Below are 18,413 nucleotides of genomic sequence, written 5' to 3'. Positions count from 1 at the left end.
AAGATAGATGGTCTAGCTCTAATGAAAATAATGCAAGTTACTGACATTTAGGCTAGCCTTCCAAGCTAACTCAGACACAGTGAGAAAAGGATGGCAGGGTTCTAATGCTAAAGGGACCCATGAAGAATAGAAATGACATCAAAAGTTATGCTTTTTGTTTAATAATGAAATTAAGTTTACCGTCAAAACAGGGATTGTAAAAAGAAAAGGTAATTATCAGGAAAGATTAGCACTATTTTCCTTTAAAATGTGTTATGTTAGTGTTTCATATTCCATTTGAAATAATTCCTCTTTGATGGAGGCAGCATCGGACGACAGTGGAACAGGTTGGATATAAGGGATAAAAATGAATAAAGAAGCAAATATTTAAAACTAACATTTTTATCAGTTGCCTCCATTTAAATGCATCCTGATGATAAAGTATCTCTCTCAAAAACAAACGCTAAAAAAATAAAAAATAAAGTATTATTTTTTTAATTTCCCAGTGAGCATCTAAGCCCTGTAATCAAAATTCCTTTTTCTTTTCACATTGTATCACAAACTCTTTCAATTTTACAATTTTACCTTTGATGTCTTACATTATTTTTTGATTTTTTTAAAGATCTTAAGTAATTTCTACATCTGATGTGGGGCTCAAACTCCCAACCCTGAGATAAAGAGTCACATCCTCCACCAACTAGGCCAGCCAAGCGTCCCTATTTATTGACTTAAAAAATATATATATTGTTTATTTATTTTTGAGTGAGAGACAGAGAGACACAGAGTGCAAGCAGGGGAGAGGCAGAGAGAGGGGGAGACACAGAATCCAAAGCAGTCCAGGCTCTGAGCTGTCAGCACAGAGCCTGATGCAGGGCTTGAACCCATAAACCTAAGCCAAAGTCGGAGGCTTAACCGACTGAGCCCCCCCAGGCACCTATATTTATTGACTTTTCAAACCCTGGATGACAGGCATGTGTTCTGCTTCTGGGTAAGCTCTAAGCCACGTGAACAACAGGCAGGTTTCAGAGGCACAGATTTCAGAGCTGACAGTAAGTGAATGAATGTCACAAGGTAAGCCCTGGGAATCTGTTCTCTAATGCATGGTCTTCCCTTCTGTGCTGTCATAGTCCCTCAGCCAGTTCTGAGATCCAAGTCCTACAAATGTGTTCTATTAAAACAATATGATGGAGAGACGCCTGGCTTGCTCAGTCGGTTGAGTGCCAGTTCAGCTCAGGTCATGATCTGATAATGGTTGGTGAGTTCGAGTCCCGCTTCAGGCTCTGTGCTGACAGCTCAGAGCCTGGAGCCTGCTTCAGATTCTGTGTCTCCCTGTCCCTCTCCCCTTCCCAGCTTGGGTTCTGTCTCTCTTAAAAATAAATAAACATTAAAAAAAATTAAAAAAAAAAAAGAATCTGACTTCGGCTCAGGTTATGATCTCAAGGTTTGTGACTTCAAGCCCTGCATTGGGCTCTACTCTGTCAGCACGGTTCTCATTCGGCACCTTCCCCGCTTGTGCTCCCTGTCAAAGGTAAATAAATGAACTTAAAAAAATAAAATAATATGATATAATATTGAAGGAACAAGTGACTCCACAGGCTTCCATTCCCCTGTATGAAAATGCCTAAAATTTTAAGAGATGTATTTTCAGGAAATCAATGATTATTTCATCTAAGAAAGGATTTTGCTACAACTCCAGGACATAAAAGAGGGACAATCTTTCAAGTTGACTGTTTAAAGGATGCTTCATGTTTTTCCAAACCAACATGATAATTAAACGATTTCTTCATTTCAAGGACGGAATAAAATAGAGGGAAAATAACAAATGAGCAGGTGTTGTTTAAAGATCAGAATTCTGTGTCCATATTGGCTTTCACATTAGTGGATTTTTGCCCCTGGGGCAAACTGTATAGAGGGGGAAGTTAATATACTGTGCATTAATAGATATTCAATAGAAAGAATCTAATCCAGTCCAACAAGCTGGAATTCAATAAACACTTTTGAGTGCTTACCACGTAGCTTTCTCTGTGCTATGTGTCTGTCAGGGAGAGAAGATGGATTTAGAATTATTCTGTATGTTGAATCCAATTACAAAAAAAAAAAGAAGAAGAAGAAGAAGAAGAAGAAGAAGAAGAAGAAGAAGAAGAAGAAGAAGAAAGAAAAGGTTTGGAAGAGAGAGAAAGATAGGAAACTCACAGGTTGCCAGTGAGTCAGCCAAGGGACATGAAGATTGAAAAATGTCAGAGTACCCCCTTGGACCTCACACTATGGCCATCAGCATCCTCGTATGTGCATGCCCCCCGCCCCCGGCACGTTCACACAGCAGTGGCCTAACCCAGAAGTTCTGTCTCATCATCTCCACCCCCTCCCACCCTGGGCGGGGCTTGGGTGCCCAGTTATACAGCTGTGCGTGTCCCATAAACGGGCATTTTTTGGAAAGGTAGCTTTCCCCACAATGAAATGTGATGTCACTGAAGGGGAGAGCCTTGGCTCAGTCATTGTATCCCTCCAACCTGTTATATGATAGGGTAGGAGCTCTGTTAACATTTGTTGATGGAAGGAAAAGACAGAGGAAGAGAGAGGGGGAAGCCCGGTGGTGAGGAAGGAGGCAAGGAGAAGAGGCCAAAGCGTGGGAGTGGGTATGAGGAAAGATGCCTGGGGGCAGAAAGGAAAGTTCCACCTGAAATACAGAGAAACACCTAAAATTGTAGGGGGAGAGCTTGCTTCTGGAGAATCAGTCTCCTCTCCTTTCCTTCTTTCTCTTCCTGCTGCTCCTCTGTCCTTGTGGTGGTTTTGGTTTTTTGTTTGTTTGATTTTTGTTTTGTTTTGTTTTCAGCCTATTTAGGTGCGAGCTCCCTTATCTCTGTTTCTCCTTAGATCACTGCCCAAGGGGCTTTTGGAACTTGTTGGGTGGACTGTATACCTCCTCAGTAGTGCTAATTATAAGCAAATGCTTAAAAGAAAAAAAAATACGTATCTGATATTGCAACAAATAAAGAAAGATGAACAAGTTTAGGCAGGAAGAAGAAATGTTCGCAATACCCCTTACAACAATCGCCTTTATTTATGTAGGTCTAACAACTTAACAAATATCTCCGGCAATTGAGAAACGTGGCATTTTCAAACCGCACAAATATCACTTAGCTATCTTTCCTTCAGTACAGTTCCAAGGTGAAATGCGACGCGTCTCACAGTCTCAAAATTGATTTCCAGACCTGCAATCTAATCCAACAAGACTGAAATGTTTCGCGCTTGCAAGGTACTGAAGGAGAAAGGGCACCACCCAACTGCAGGGGTCTCTAGGGAGTGAACTACCTACAAACTGAAAGTGGAAAATCAGGGCGAAATGAAATTACTGCTTCACAAAGTAGGAAACCTTAAATCTAAGAGCCTCCGGGAATATTAGCAAGCCCCTGAGAGATGTGGCTCAACTCAGGAATCACAAGGGTACCCACTGTGTGCGTAGAGTTTTGCGATTTAAAAAGCATATTTGTATACAATGTACCATTTGTGCTTCACAATAATCCTAGGCGCTCTTGTTGACACTTGTACAGACGTGCAAATGAGGCAGTTAAGAGGCTTGTACAGACTTTAGAGCAGGAGCAATTCTACTCAAGGAGAGAACTGCCATGCTTCCTCCACCAGGTTCTCACCTTATTTCGCAAATTCTTTTCAGCCCCCAAATCTCCAACCTTCCACAGAAATTGCTTAAAAGTAAGTTTTAGCAGGCCATTCTGATTTTATGACCCTCCAAGCAAAAACCCATACAGCGATTCAACCCACACTACTGACAATACATATGAGCGAAACTTATTATAAACTCTATTTCACAATGCCTAATGGAGAATATAATTCAGCATTTGTCCTAAGTAAGAACACTGTTTAGATACAGACAGTACTCATCTGACGGAGAGGAAATAAAAGGTAATGAGAACTTTTTAGAGTGTGATATCTGGTACACTACCCAAAATAACAGCATGGTGTTAATTTGTTTATAAATTAGGACATTAAACTCTTCTCAACTGATGTATCAAAGATTTACAGTACAGGAAACAAGAAGAAGAAATAGCTCCTATCTGGAACATTCCTTAGGGACTGAAGCAACCTTTCTTGGCAGATATCCACATAGGTAAATATACGTATAAAAGAAGAGTGATAAATGCCATGCTAATGCTTCAAGATAATCACCAACGAAAGATAATTATCTTCCATAATTCCACGTGTTACAATGATGCTTGATTTGCTAATGAAAATGTGGTTTTTATTCTTGCAAAGCCAACGTCTTAAACTCCAAAGAATTTGCTGTCATATCCGCCATGATTGTCCTTCAGTGAGGTTATAATATTCACCCACAGACAAATATCAGGGACCTCGCCGAGACAACAATTACCTTTGGGTCAATATTTCTGTTCTACTATAACCACACTACTAGCTTCTCTTTATTCCTCGGAGATTAATCTACCTTGTTGTTTGCTAAACTCACAAGCCAGCGCAAAAGAGCTGTTGTAGAGGGATTCCAAGTTTATTCACATTTTTCAACAGTGAAATTACCATTGTAAGGTAGGAAAGGATGTTTTCCAAATAGCTCTCTTAGTGGCACTGACTTTGTGGTTAATTCTAAATAAGGGGAGAAAACAGGAGCCGATTCTGCCCATGGCTCTTTTGCATATGACTGGACAGCCTCAGTTACAAGTATTCTGGATGGTCAGACCTGCATGGCACAAGACGACCCTGGACATGCCAATCACTTGATTAATGAGAAACAAGTTTAAGCAAAGCCTTATATTTATTCTAAAAGGTCTAACAAAGGAGAATGAGTTATTTTTAAAAATTGCTATGCTGTTTCTAATATGATCATTTGCTAATATGATTAGTAGCTGATGAAGCATAAAAACTAACGGGAGACATGATTTGAGGGTCACACATTGAAGTATATTCAACATAGACAAAAAAAATTAAATGCATGAACTTTTTTAAAGTGACTGAAAAAGAGTTCTCAAATCAGGAGCTCCTATTAAATTCCACCTCAATTAAAAATAAGATGTGTACATTGAAACAAGTTTAGCTCTACAATTTCTTCATCTATCAACTGGAGAGACCATGGGGAAAAGAGTAATGTTTATATAGAAATATGGATTAGGAAGACCTACATATATTTTTTTTAATTAAAAAATTTTTTTACATTTCTTTATTTTTGAGAGACAGAGAGAGACAGAGCACAAGTGGGGGAGGGGCAGAGAGAGGGAGAGACACAGAAATCAAAGCAGGCTCCAGGAAATGGGGAGCTCAACACAGGGCTCGAACCCACAAATTGGGAGATCATGACCTGAGCCGAAGTTGGATGCTCAACTGACTGAGCCACCCAGGTGCCCCCATATTTTTTAATTTTTTAACGTTTATTTATTTTTGAGAGTCTGAGAGACAGAGCATGAACAGGAGAGGGGCAGAGAGAGAGGAAGACACAGAATTTGAGGCAGGCTCCAGGCTCTGAGCTTGGAAGACATATTTTTTTAAATGTTTATGTATTTATTTTGGGAGGGGGAAGAGAGAGAGAAAGAGAGTGCAAGTGCATTGGGGAAGGTCAGAGATAGGGAGAGATAATCCCAGCAGAGATCCCAACAAGGGGTTCAATCTCACAAACCTTGAGAACATGACCTGAGTTGAAACCAAGAGTCAGACGCTCAACACACTGAGCCACCCAGGCGCCCCTGTTATGAGTATTTGTAATCCTGATGCTGAGAATATCTCTCCCTGTATAGTGATGAGGTTGATACCCCTGTTTTGTGGTCAGCCTCTCTCTTCCCACTTGACCTCATGAAATGTTTCCTTTGAGTTACAGCAATAGCTTCCTTTCATAGTCTTGGATATTATTTCTAGTTCTTTAAATGTGCTTCCTGAGCTGCTAAAAAGATATGGTCTCTTTTTCACTATAGACTAGGTTATTTGGGTGTAGGCCAGCCTGAAATCTAGAGCATATCTGGTAAATGTGTTTTATCATAAGAGACTAAATAAACAGATTAAAAGGCTCATAGTTGAAACTGGTGAAACTGAAAAAGTAGTGACGTTATTTTTATATTAAGTTCAAATTTTATGGCCATAAGATTTGGGTATAAAATACTGCTTTCAATATCTTTAGCTAGTTGTTGAAACCAACTGGATTCTGAAAGGTGCATATGTATTTTTGTTGTTGTTGTTCTGTGTTCTTCTCATTCTGTTACCTATTTATTTATTTATTTATTTATTTAAATTTTTAGAGCAAGAGAGCCAGTGGGGGAGGGGCAGAGTAAGAGAGAGAGAATCTTCAGCAGCAGCGTGGAGCCCAACATGGGGTTCATGTTGGGATCATGACCTGAGCTGAAATCAAGAGTTGGACAGTCAATCGACTAAGCCACCGGGTGCCCCTGTCACTTTTTGATAATAATGTGACGTTACAGTTTCATTTCATGGTCCTTAAAACTTAATACCTCTTTTCTGTTTTGCCAATAAAAATTTCAAGCTATGAGTGAGATTCCTCTAACTTCAACTGGTACAGAAATGTGTAGTCTTTAAATGTATATTCACCCCAGAACTCTACCATATTTTGATCCTTAAGAGTCAGGTTAGAGTGTCCAAATTGTTACCTGCAATTATTTCCAATCATACAATGTTAAGAGATCAAAGAGGTGAAAACAAGCTTTTTCTTGCACTCAGACAAAATCTGTTTGGATTGGGGGTAACTGTGACATGAGATAGAGGTCACACAGGAAAGAGAGAACAGGCTTTCAGACTTGGTCAATGAGGGGAGCGAATCAGAGAGCCTCTGAAATCATTCCTAAAATCAAACCAAGAGAGATGATAGCATTTGTTCTTTGGTAATAGATTCTCCACTTTCTCTAGACAAGAATACCCTTCTCTTTCTTTTCCTCTTCCAGGAAAAAAATATTGTAATCTTTTAGCAATAAAAAACTTTAAGAATATGAATAACTCACATGGGAGCACAATAACATTTTGTATCTACACTAGTTTACCCATGTGTAATAAAATGCATGAAGTCTTCTGATAACTTACTAATGCACTGTGAAGTGTTGACATCGAGGACAGAGAGTTTTATGCTAAATTGGACATCCATGGCTTAAGTGGGTTTAGCCAGAATCTATATAGTTATACCCTGAATACTATCTTGTTAAGGACTTCCTGATTCTCACTGTTTTTGGAGGAAAGTGCTGCAGGTTGTAAGAAGAGATTAGGAAGAACTTTCCAAAGAATATATACTCAAGTCTTTGGAAAATATTAAGATGCATCAACCAAAAAAGACTAAATAGTTTTGCAGAATCAAATACATGTAGTAAAGGAGATGATACCTTGTCCTGGGCATCCTCCAACATCTTTATCTTGACTGCCACTTCAGTAGTTTACAATGAAGAACATGCATTTTGTCTGTCTCCTGGAAGCAAGTTCAATGCTACTTTTCTGTAGCTTCCTGCCTCAGCTCTCACCATGCAGTGTTTCTCTGTATAAATGGCAGAAGAAGTTATAAAACTTTAAGGAAGCAGAGCAGTTAAAACTAGCTTTGAATTTATTACTTGACTCCTTAAAAGAATCTCATTCACCCTATCAGTCTTGTGGCACACCATTGTCCCAAACTTTAGACATTTTCTTGGTGCTCTAACTTGATTCTTTTTTTTTTTTTATTTGAGGGAGCTGTAGAGGGGCATGGGGAGAGAGAGACAGAATCCCATGAGAGAGGATTCCCAAGAGAGAGAATCCATGCTGAGCGTGAAGCCTGATGTGGGGATCAATCCCACAACCCTGGAATCATGACCTGAGCCGAAATCAAAAGTCTGATGTTCAACTGACTGAGCCACCCAGGAGCCCCTCTAGCTTTGTTCTTGAAGCACAGTCATGTTTGACTTGATCAATGCTGTCTCATCACTAAGTAGATACTCAGTAAAACTTTATTGGATAACAGAGCTCTCAGCAAGATGGCAGGCACGTGAGGGAGCTACTTTATTGTGTTGTCCTGTACCTGCCCCCCAACCCCGCCAGCACCAATGCAATGAGAGCAGTTGGTGAATTCAGAGACTTTTTACAATAGATGCCATAGAAGTTAGCTTACAACTCCCCTGGCAACACTGATTCTGAAAAGAAGGTTGACACCATTTGCAAATATGGAACTTTAGAAAACCTATCTTTGGAGCCAGATCCACACAGGAAGTGCCAAATGGCAGAGCAACAGGATTCATGGTGCCATCACTCAGATCTGGTCCCTCTACGTTTTGGTGTCTGTCTGATCAATTCAAAGCACGCCTGTTCCAATAAGCTTCAGCGTAGACTCATCTTGCAGTGCAGCAATTTGGGGCTGATGATGTGGAACTTAGAAATCAAGGGATGTGCATTACTATACTATCGAGTTTAGACTCCAGAACTCCAGTGAAGTGTCATGATTATTTTTATAAACTTTTTAATTTTTTTAAGTTTATTTATTTTTAGAGAGACAGAGGCAGCATGAGTAGGAGAGGGGTAGAGAGACAGGGAGAAAGAGAATCCCAAGCAGGCTCCGCACTGTCAGTGTAGAGCCCAATGTGGGGCTCAAACCCACGAAACCTCGAGATCATGACCTGAGCTGAAACAGAGTTGGATGCTTACCCGACTGAGCCACCCAGGTGCCCCTATTTTTCCAAACTTTTAAAAACATGTTTATTCATTTTGAGAGAGAGAGAGAGAAATAGAGAGAGAATGAGGGGAAGGGGTAGAGAGAGAGAGAATCCCTAACAGACTATGAACTATCAGTGCAGAGCCTGATGTGGGGCTTGAACCCAGGAAACCATGCGATCATGATCTGAGCCGGAAGTGAGAGTGGGACACTCAACCAACCAACTGAGCCACCCAGGTGACCCTATTTCTTTAATAGGGTCAAAGATTTTTACATGGAGCTCAGAGAAGTCAAATCACTCGCCCAGCATCTCACACATGTCAGGTTAGTAAGAGCCCTGCTGAATACTGCCCATCCAGCCAGATGTCACCCAGGAGTCAGAGTCAGGGATCTCTCTGCCTGTTTCCTTCTTCCCTTCTCCTTCACACCCTAAACCATCCAATCTGATTCCCATTGCTTCTACTGTTTGAAACCTCCCTTTCCTAATCTTCCTGTGTTCCTTCTAACATATTTCAACTTCCAATCTTACCCCTCAGTACTCCCCCCTGGGGATTACCTAAAAGAAAACAAAATCTTTAGGTCGTTGCCACTTTCCTACTTAAAATCCTTCGATGGTCCCCATCACCTGCATGATTCAATACAAAGTTCTCGGTGAGACAAGCAAAACCTTTGGTAAGCTTCCCTGTGGCCTCTCACCATATGACGCATCCCTTAGTGATGTGCCCATCTCCTCACCACTGCCTTCCCCATATATTGTTCTCTCTACCTAGAATGTCTTTCCCACTCTCCTTCTGGAAAATTCCACTTCTCCTTTTGGTATCCTATGTGATCACCTCTGTTCCTCTATAAAAACCCATGCCTCTCTCGACTACAGCCCTCTTCCTCAGGTTTCATTAGTAATTTACAGATACCTATTTCTGAATAACTGTAATGATAGTAATTACTAATTATTCATCAAACTAGCCTGTGTTATGAAAGGTAGTAGCTAAAGTTTACTTTGCTGGCTCATTTGAAACTCCATTCTTTTTCTGATATATAACTCCAAAGCCACATGCGAAAACAGGACGCCATCTTTGGTTCCCAAGATCGTGCTGCAGCTGCCTGGAATTGGGGATTGTGCACGATCCTTGTTGCCTCAGCAACTCCACGACAGTGTGTCCTGTGACACACAAGGGAAGAAAGACCCCATGGAAGGCATGATGGTTAACGTTGTGACAACTTGACTGGGCCATGGGGTGCCCAGATGAAACATCATTTCTGAGTGTGTCTGAGGGGGTTTCTGGATGAGATTAGCATTTGAATCAGTGGGCTCAGCACAGTAGATTGCCCTCCCATCATCCAATCCTCTGAGGGCCGGAACAGAAGGAAAGACGGAGGATGAAGGAATCCATCCCTTTTGCTTTGTCTCACTGTGAGAACGGGGACATCTCATCTTTTCCAGCCCTCTGACTGGAGTTCTACCACCCACTCGCTGGGGCTTCAGCCTCTGCACTTGGACTGAACTATACCACCAGGTATAGGCTGGGCCTGCCTCTTGCAGACAGCAGATGGTGGGGTCAGTTGGCCTCCAAAAATATGAGTTAACCCCTCACTGCATGTGCACGCATGCACACACGCGCACGCGCACACACACACACACACACACACACACACACACATGCCTTGTTGGTCCTGTTTTTCTGGAGCTCCCTAACACAGATGGGGTGGTAGAATCACGAACGCAAAACCGATCTTAAAACAGAGATTCTGTTATTTCTTATTTCTCCCTTCCGTGAACTTCATGGTGAACAGAATCTTACGAGCAGGGGGAACCCACTAGAGAAAATGACTGGAGTGGCATCTCTGACGTGGCATGACATTCACTGGGTGAGTCCCAAGTTAAAATGAATGACAGCACCTTTGTCCTGTATCATGGGACAATGTCACACGATATGGAGATATTGCACACATCCTACTTCTAAATGTAGTTCACTGTTGTCTGACCCTGTCATACTACCTATACTGTCCTGTAGATAAAAGCTTATTTAATACTTGTACTCCATATTCTTAAAAAGAAAACGTAAGGAGAAGTGTTCATAAGTCACTGAGAATTAAAAAACAACCACTTTACATTCATATAAAAATACAATGTGACCCAATAAAAATCATATACCTTGGGCAATAACTGTAGTCACTTTCAGAAAAGGTGAAAATGTTATTTCCATACAAGCGCAAAGAAAAAAACATCTTCAAATATATTTAAAATGGTCACTCTAAGTGGAATTTTGAGCGAAAAATGAGGAAGATACAGTTTTAATAGTACTAAAAATGATTTTGTTCAGTGTCTCTAGGTCCAAATCAAAATGCCAATGATATATTCTCCGAGAGGGCAGCGAACAACTGGTCTTTGTGGCTACAGTCAGCTGAGCTGTGCATCTGGAGGACAAGGAGTGGAAAGAGAGCTCAGCACTAAAGGTACAAATAACACTGAACGTTGTGGAGCTTTCAACGGAAAGGATTTTCCAAACTGACTGAGGCAAGAGAACCCCAGGGAGCCAGCCAGGACAGGCTGAATGCTTGGCAACTACCTAGGGAAGGTCAGCTGAGAATTTGCCATTAAAAGGCCCATTTAATTGATTAACTCTTTCTATAAATTAAAAGCGTAATGATCGCTTTTTAAGCTGGCCTAGGTCCACTCCTGTGACGGGTAATCTACCTCTGGGTGTTTTGTTAAGACCCTCAGTTGCAAACGACAGGAAACTCTGCTATCCGGTAAACAAACTTCAGCCCCATCGGAGAGAAGTCAGAAGGACTAACGGATCACCGTAAAGTCCTGTGTCTGTTGTATTTAAAAGACTTGTTGAGGGGCGCCTGGGTGGCGCAGTCGGTTAAGCGTCCGACTTCAGCCAGGTCACGATCTCACGGTCCGTGGGTTCGAGCCCCGCGTCAGGCTCTGGGCTGATGGCTCAGAGCCTGGAGCCTGTTTCCGATTCTGTGTCTCCCTCTCTCTCTGTCCCTCCCCCGTTCATGCTCTGTCTCTCTCTGTCCCACAAATAAATAAAAAAAAAAAAAATAAAAAAAAATAAAAGACTTGTTGATGAGAGTCAAGAAGTTAAGTAAAATTAACTTTTTTTTAAGGAGTGTCTTTTTAAGGGTGTGTATCCCCAGGAGGGAATTATGGTACCTTGGATGGAGAGTAGGCCAGACCTGTCCTAGGCATTGGTGCTTTTGTAACACAATCCATCCTTTAGAAGTAGGACCTTCAGTCTCCGCCGTGTGACACCATCCCAGCCCAGCCCCCCTTGTGTTTACTGGAAGTCATTGCCTTCCTTCCTTTCCTGAAAGGAAGTGCATCCCTAAACTTCCTCCTGGGTAACTTCCTGACTGTGCGGGCTGCTGTCCTTGGCCCCCCCTGCCTGGCTGCTCTGGGGAGTAATGTGGACACTCTTATCTTTGCGTGACAGGCTTTGGACAACTTTAGTGGCTAAATTTAGCAGGGCTCAGAGCCCCAGGTTACAGAACTGTTCACAACAGAGGGATGTTCTAGAAGGCGAAATTTCTCTTTCGGTTCCTACAAGTATAATGGAAAAACGTCATCCTGCTGAAGAATTTGTGCCCTGAGTGTAGTTAAAACAACCAAAGCAACAAGCCTTAACTGCGATTCCAATCTTATTTCTGGTCCTTTGAATTGTCAGGGCAAGGGCATGAAGGGCTAGCCTTTGGCTGAGCGATGTGGACGTACACAAAGGAAGGCCAGAACCAGGTTTAAGGAGGGGATAGAAAAATCAGCCTCCTCCACATAGAAAGATAACAAAAAATTGGCAGGTTGTACACACGCAGGGGGTTAAAAAAAGAGGGAGACATGGGGTAACTTGAGCAGTGTGACTGATAAATGGTAAAAATGTTCCTACTGTGAGCAATGCCTGATAAACCATAGCAAGAGCCATCAATGCTCACCACCATCCGCTCTCCCGCGCTGTAATTACATTCTGCAAACTTACAAATGATCTTATCGGTAAAAGGCCTGATGGCAGAGGTTGTTTGGGAGAAATGGTGGAAAACAAAACAAAACAAAACAAAACAAAAACACTGTGTCCCATACAGGAAGCAGAAAAATGGTGGAGGAACCTACCAGCTAAGGTTGGGGGTGCCAGCGCGAAACACAGCCCCAAAGGTAGTACAGGAAGCTGAAACTTGAAAGCGGAAGGTTCCCTTTCTGTGAGCTTTGCCTCTTCTTGTAACACCCCAGAATAAATACTGTGAACTTACTCTACAGGTTAAAATCGCCAAGCCTCTTTGCACCGCGTGAATTTCGGCAATTTGCCCTGTTTAGGTCCTATACTTGCTGCTGGAGGAAAGAAATCACTTATTTACAGTGAGAAACGAACTGCAATTAGGTTGTCTGATCCTGGTGACCAAGACAGATATTCTGAAAGATGAAAAATACAAATGGAAAAATTCGAGACATTTATAATAGTGAGGAGGTATCCAATCTTTTCTATCAAATTTAGCAAGCATCTTCCTATTCGGACGAGTGCCGCAAGGAAGTCCTTTGTAGTGATTCTTACCGTGTACTTCTACTGTGTCATTGTATTAACATGAAGACATAGGAAGTTATACTTGCATCTGCCTGCTTCCCAGGCTTTGTGCCACGTACTTTCACTTACTTGTTAGCATGACTTTGTGGACCATTAGCACTCTCTGCCTCTTATAGGTGAACAAAATCTGAGTTGTGCAAATTCACAGAGTGCAATTACTCGTAAAACTGTATTGAAAATCCATGTGTTTTTGCTTTCTGGTCAGGAGATCTTCCCCCTACCACACGATTCTCAAAATGCTTATTTTCTATGAAGAAAAGTCATTTGAAATGCTAATTATCTTTTAAATATAAGGTCAATGAAAAGGTCTATTATGTCATACGTATATATTAAGGGTTAGAAGGCAGGAAAACCCGTGTGTCTATCGGCACTGATAGGTTCTGCTTAGATGAAATTGATTGGAGGTACAAATAGAATTGTTTCTGATTGTGGTTTGGCAGGGAGCCAACACACATCCGTGTTTAGATCGGTCACTTCACTCGACTATGCTTTCAATTTCTGTCTTCAATAGGAAAGTTTTCAGTGTCCAAATTCATATGGTTAACATATTGAGACCTAATAGAAAAATTTCAGCCATAATTGTTTATATTTGGTTAACTTACAAAGTGGCGGCCAAGGCAGATTTTATCTCTTTAAGGAGTGAGATATACCATATGCTTTTAAGATCATTCCCACTCTGTAAGTCAAACTATTGTGCTGTATACCTTCCACTAATACAGCGAGGCATGTCAGTTATAGCTCAGTGATGCTGGAAAAAAACATTCTCACTTTAAAGGGAGAACACTATAGGGCGCCTGGGTGGCTCAGTCAGTTAAGGGTTGGACTTCGGCTCAGGTCATGATCTCACGGTCTGTGAGTTCGAGCCCCGCGACGGGCTCTGTGCTGACAGCTCAGAGCCTGGAGCCTGTTTCAGATTCTGTGTCTCCCTCTCTCTCTGCCCCTTCCACATTCACACTTGTCTCTCTCTCAAAAATAAACAAATGTTAAAACAGTTTAAAAAAATAAAGGGAGAACATTATATGATATAAATCAATAAACAGGCAAGAAAGAAGCCTACTTTTGTTATAAATCAGCTTTACAAATTGAATATTTGAAGGAAATTTTATAAACATCTAAAAAAGACTGCTTACTAATCTTTTAAATTCATATACTATTTATTAAAAATTGAAAATAAATATACTATTATATATCTATATATATAAATAGATATATAGAATTCATAAACTATAGTTAAACTATAGAATTCATATAGTTAAAGGGTATGTGTATGTGTGTGTATATGTGTATGTGTGTATATGTCTGTGTGTGTATGTATGTTTATGTGTGTAAACGTGTATGTACATGTACGTTCTTGTATATGTGTGTAGGGGTATATATATGTGTGTGTTTATATGTTTATGTGTATATACGAATGTCTGTATGTTTATATGTGTATGTGTGCATATGTGTGTGTGCATGTGTATATGTGTTTGTGTTCCTGTATAGGTGTGCAGGTGTGTATGTATGTGTGTATGTTTATATATGTGTGTGTACATTTGTTTATGCATATGTGTGTGCCTGTGGGTGTGTGTGTGTGTGTGTGTGTATGCTTATGTGTGTATATAGGTGTAAATGTATGTGTGTGTACAGAGAGAAATTAGCATCAAATTAAACTTCAGATCATCCTCTCCAAGTTCATTTCTATCCTATTAGAATCTCGGAGGATATTTCTTTTTTCATGATACGATAAAGCAAATGAACATGATTCCAGCCAATTCACAACACCTGTTATGATTGTAAGGTGACTTACCAACATGCCACTGTAATTTTTTGTAGGGGGTGTGCTTCCCTTCCCGGTTTATAATTAGGAAACAATCCTAAAGAAGGATGACAACATTATATTGAATATCGGCACGGATAACCACGGTAAGGAGAGTACACAAAAGGGTGCCTGTTCTCTCCACTAACTCAGCGCATCCGCTGAGGGCAGCTAGGCGTTTCCAGGGCCCCCTTCCTCATGCATATTCATGCCTGTGAGTGGGTCTGCAGGGGATCCGCAGGCTGCCCTCCCCCCGCACGGCTCATTCCTCCAAACCCTCTCTTGGTTCAGGAAGTCCAAGTCCAGTGCTACTGCATGGCCGTAGGTCCCCTGAACGCATCCAGCCTTTCATCTGTGACTGGTGCCTGCAAGGCAGCCCAGTGGTTCTACTTCTGCCGCTCTGCCTCCTGGCCTCCCTCGGTTTGGCTCAAACCGGTGAGGTACCAAGTGCCTGAGCAGGTGCCCCTGAGGGATGGAGGCAGTGCGACGCCGCCTCCCTGCACCAAGCACCTGCCACGATGCCCGTGCTCTGTCTCCTCTCTTCACCTTGCCAGGCAGGCAGTATCCTTGACCGCGTCGAGGAGCCATGTCCGGAATGCCAGTTCCCAGCGACCCGGCAGACTCACAGAGAGAAGGAACGAGGCACCAAGCGGAGTGTCAGAGGGCCGACCCTCTACTCCTGAAATCTCTGTCTGGGGAAACCCCTCCCGAGTTTGTGTGTTTCCCTCTGATGCTAGAGATGACTGCGTGTCACATGCGGGTCGTGCAGCACAGCTGTGTAGATTTCCTGCCTCCCAGTAGCACACTGACATCTCGGATGCCATCAGCTCCCTGGCAAAGGGGACGCCGTTGATCGTGCTTTCCGAGGGCTCTGTGCATCATTTGACAGCAAATTACCGAGAAGGCAGAATTCGATGATAGCTTTCCGTCCTGACTCTCCAGCATCTTTCAGCTTTATATAGTATTCTTTTATCGCCGAGCAGGTAATAAATAAATTGGGAGAAACACTTGAAATAAAGCAGAGACTCAGGAGTCTGGTTTCCCCGTTCGGTACCGCTGAGGGCGAGTGATGTGGGATCTGTCATCTCAGGCCTTAGATCTCTTCAGGGGCAATGACATCAAGGTCAGTATGAGCACACAATGAGATATTAAATTATAAAGGACTCTGAAAAACAATAGTGCTCTTCAAAGGAGCAACCCGCTCCTACTTGCAGCTTTATATTTAACTGGAAAGGACAGATTACAGTGTGGTCTACACTTCGTGACATTTAAAAAAAAAAGCCATTGTATAAATTTAGACAGATGTATTTAGCAGATACCAGTTTATTGCCTCAAAGAGCTTAAAGTAAAGGGGATCTACGGAGGGAAAATGGCTTACCAGAAGTTCAAAAAACCTGTGCAGACAAGGACACCTGTAGTGAAGGAGAGGAAGAGAAAATACAAAAACATCTAAAGCTGTCTGCTGTGCCGGGAAGGAAATGTCTTTGTCTCATGTGACGGTATGAGGCTACACAGGGTCTAAGTCAAAAAAACTTATAATTGTGTCTGTCACTTAATAATTGATAACCTGCGGGTTCCCCTTTTGTCAAGGAAAAAAGAGAGAATGCGTGGAGAGCTACCTTATATAACCCTAAGAATAATAGACGTGTAAGACATCTACACAGTTTTCAAAGAGAAAATAAAAAGGAAGATTGCAAGGGAGGCAGAGAGATGCGAGTCTAGATCACTGAAAAGTTTCTGATGCTAACTGGTCACAGAGAGCATATTCAGTAAACATTTGTTGAAGTGATGTATTTTTCTAACATCTACATTTATTTAAGATAATATCAGCTTTTGGGAATTAAGTGAACTGTCCCAATGCTATTCTAGAAACAGAACTGTGGTAAGAAGCCCAAGGCTCGTGTGGTGTTTGCTTACCCCACTCACTCTTACATGTTTCCATGCACTGGCTTATTCAATCCTTGTGACAGCTGTGTGAGTTAAGGTACTCCTGTCCCCATGTGACACATTACATGAGGAAGTCACAGAGGCACACGCTATTTAAACAATTTGCCCAATGTTACCTTTTTTGAAGTTTGTAATGGAGCCAGATGCCTGGGCCAAGCAAAGGATGAGAAGGGGCCACAGGGCAGAGTCGGGGAGAGCCTGAGTCACCGATATGAGCACCAGACCCATAACTGGGTTGTGCATGGGCACCCAGCCTGTAGGACTCCTGAGCCTACAGGGTTAAACGGCCACACGGCCTCTACTCCTCTGCTCTGGAGGATTGTTTCATTTTTAATTAGAACTTGCCTCTCTGGCTGGAAACTTAGGAAATGAAAATATGATTCATAACTATTTTCTTCTAGTTAATAGGATGAAAATACTGGTCTTGAATGCAAAAGTTAAACGGTTAAAAAAATTAAATCTTAAGCTATTTTCTTACAATGAATGTTTCTATCTTTTTAATATCAGGCATCTTGCAGATAAAGACAAGATTTGACTTTTGGGCACTCTTGGCCAGATAATTTAATAATATGTGTTCTCAATGGCACGAGGAGTTTTAAGCTAATCTCTTAATCAAGAGATTGCTACTTTATCAAGTCACAACAGAAACATTTTTTGCTTCAGTTCTGCCAACAATCTCCCAGATCTTTATACTAAGTTGTGTATTAAGAGCTACGATATGGTAAAATACAAGGCCACAAATAAAATGGAATCTTCTCAAACGGGGCAAAAAAGAAAGAAAAGGGCCATTCTGTCATACTCTGGGTCCCCAGTAACCCTGGAAATGGGGTGCTGAGGAATGCACACTCAAGATGCTGTGAAATGGCACATTCTTTTCACTGAGCCGCCACAGTGCACTGATATTTATCACAGAGGCCTAATGAAGTCAGGAACCCAGTGGCCCAGTTACTCGGATGAGCTCCAGAGATTCCTGCAACAATGGAATTGGAATCGGCCTGGCTCAAATTTATCAGAGCGTGATGATCACCTGACCCTGATATTGAGACTCTGTAGCTTGAACACCCAGAGGCACGTCACTGAGGAGGGGAAAAGGAGGTCATGTTTTATATCTGTCCTGGGAGCACTGTGATTGAAATGGCAACAAAATCTTTGTTTTTACTAGCATTTTGGTTATGACTAAAAAGTTGGGGGGTGTTGAAAATGCACTCTGCTTTCCAGTGAGGTCCCCAGATGGCTTTGCAAAGACTGCTCTCTTGAGTTACCATAAAAGTTGAATGAAAGCAAAGGAAAAATGATTAAGTACATAAAATCACTCAACAATTCTCTGCACTGACTTTGGGAAAGAGAAGACCCAATAATACTTACACTTACTCTTTTATAGAGCTTTTTTTTCCTACATTTAAGCACCATCAAAAAGTCCTGAGGAGCAACAAAGCGAGTGACTGATAAATCGTCCTTAACGGGTGTGCGATCTAGCAAACGA

The 18,413-nt window shown here is 41.7% G+C and overlaps 1 protein-coding gene across 3 annotated transcripts in view; it reads right to left on the bottom strand.

The window, feature by feature from the left end:
* CSMD1 (CUB and Sushi multiple domains 1) overlaps positions 1-18,413 on the bottom strand; it is a 2,002,273-nt gene that overhangs the window by 1,116,204 nt on the left and 867,656 nt on the right. The gene's annotated exons all lie outside the window — the stretch shown is intronic.

The sequence above is a fragment of the Panthera onca genome, chromosome B1 (genome assembly GCF_046562875.1).
Source record: "Panthera onca isolate mPanOnc1 chromosome B1, mPanOnc1 haplotype 2, whole genome shotgun sequence".
NCBI classification, from domain to species: domain Eukaryota; kingdom Metazoa; phylum Chordata; class Mammalia; order Carnivora; family Felidae; genus Panthera; species Panthera onca.
This window is presented reverse-complemented; position numbering and strand designations above follow the sequence as displayed.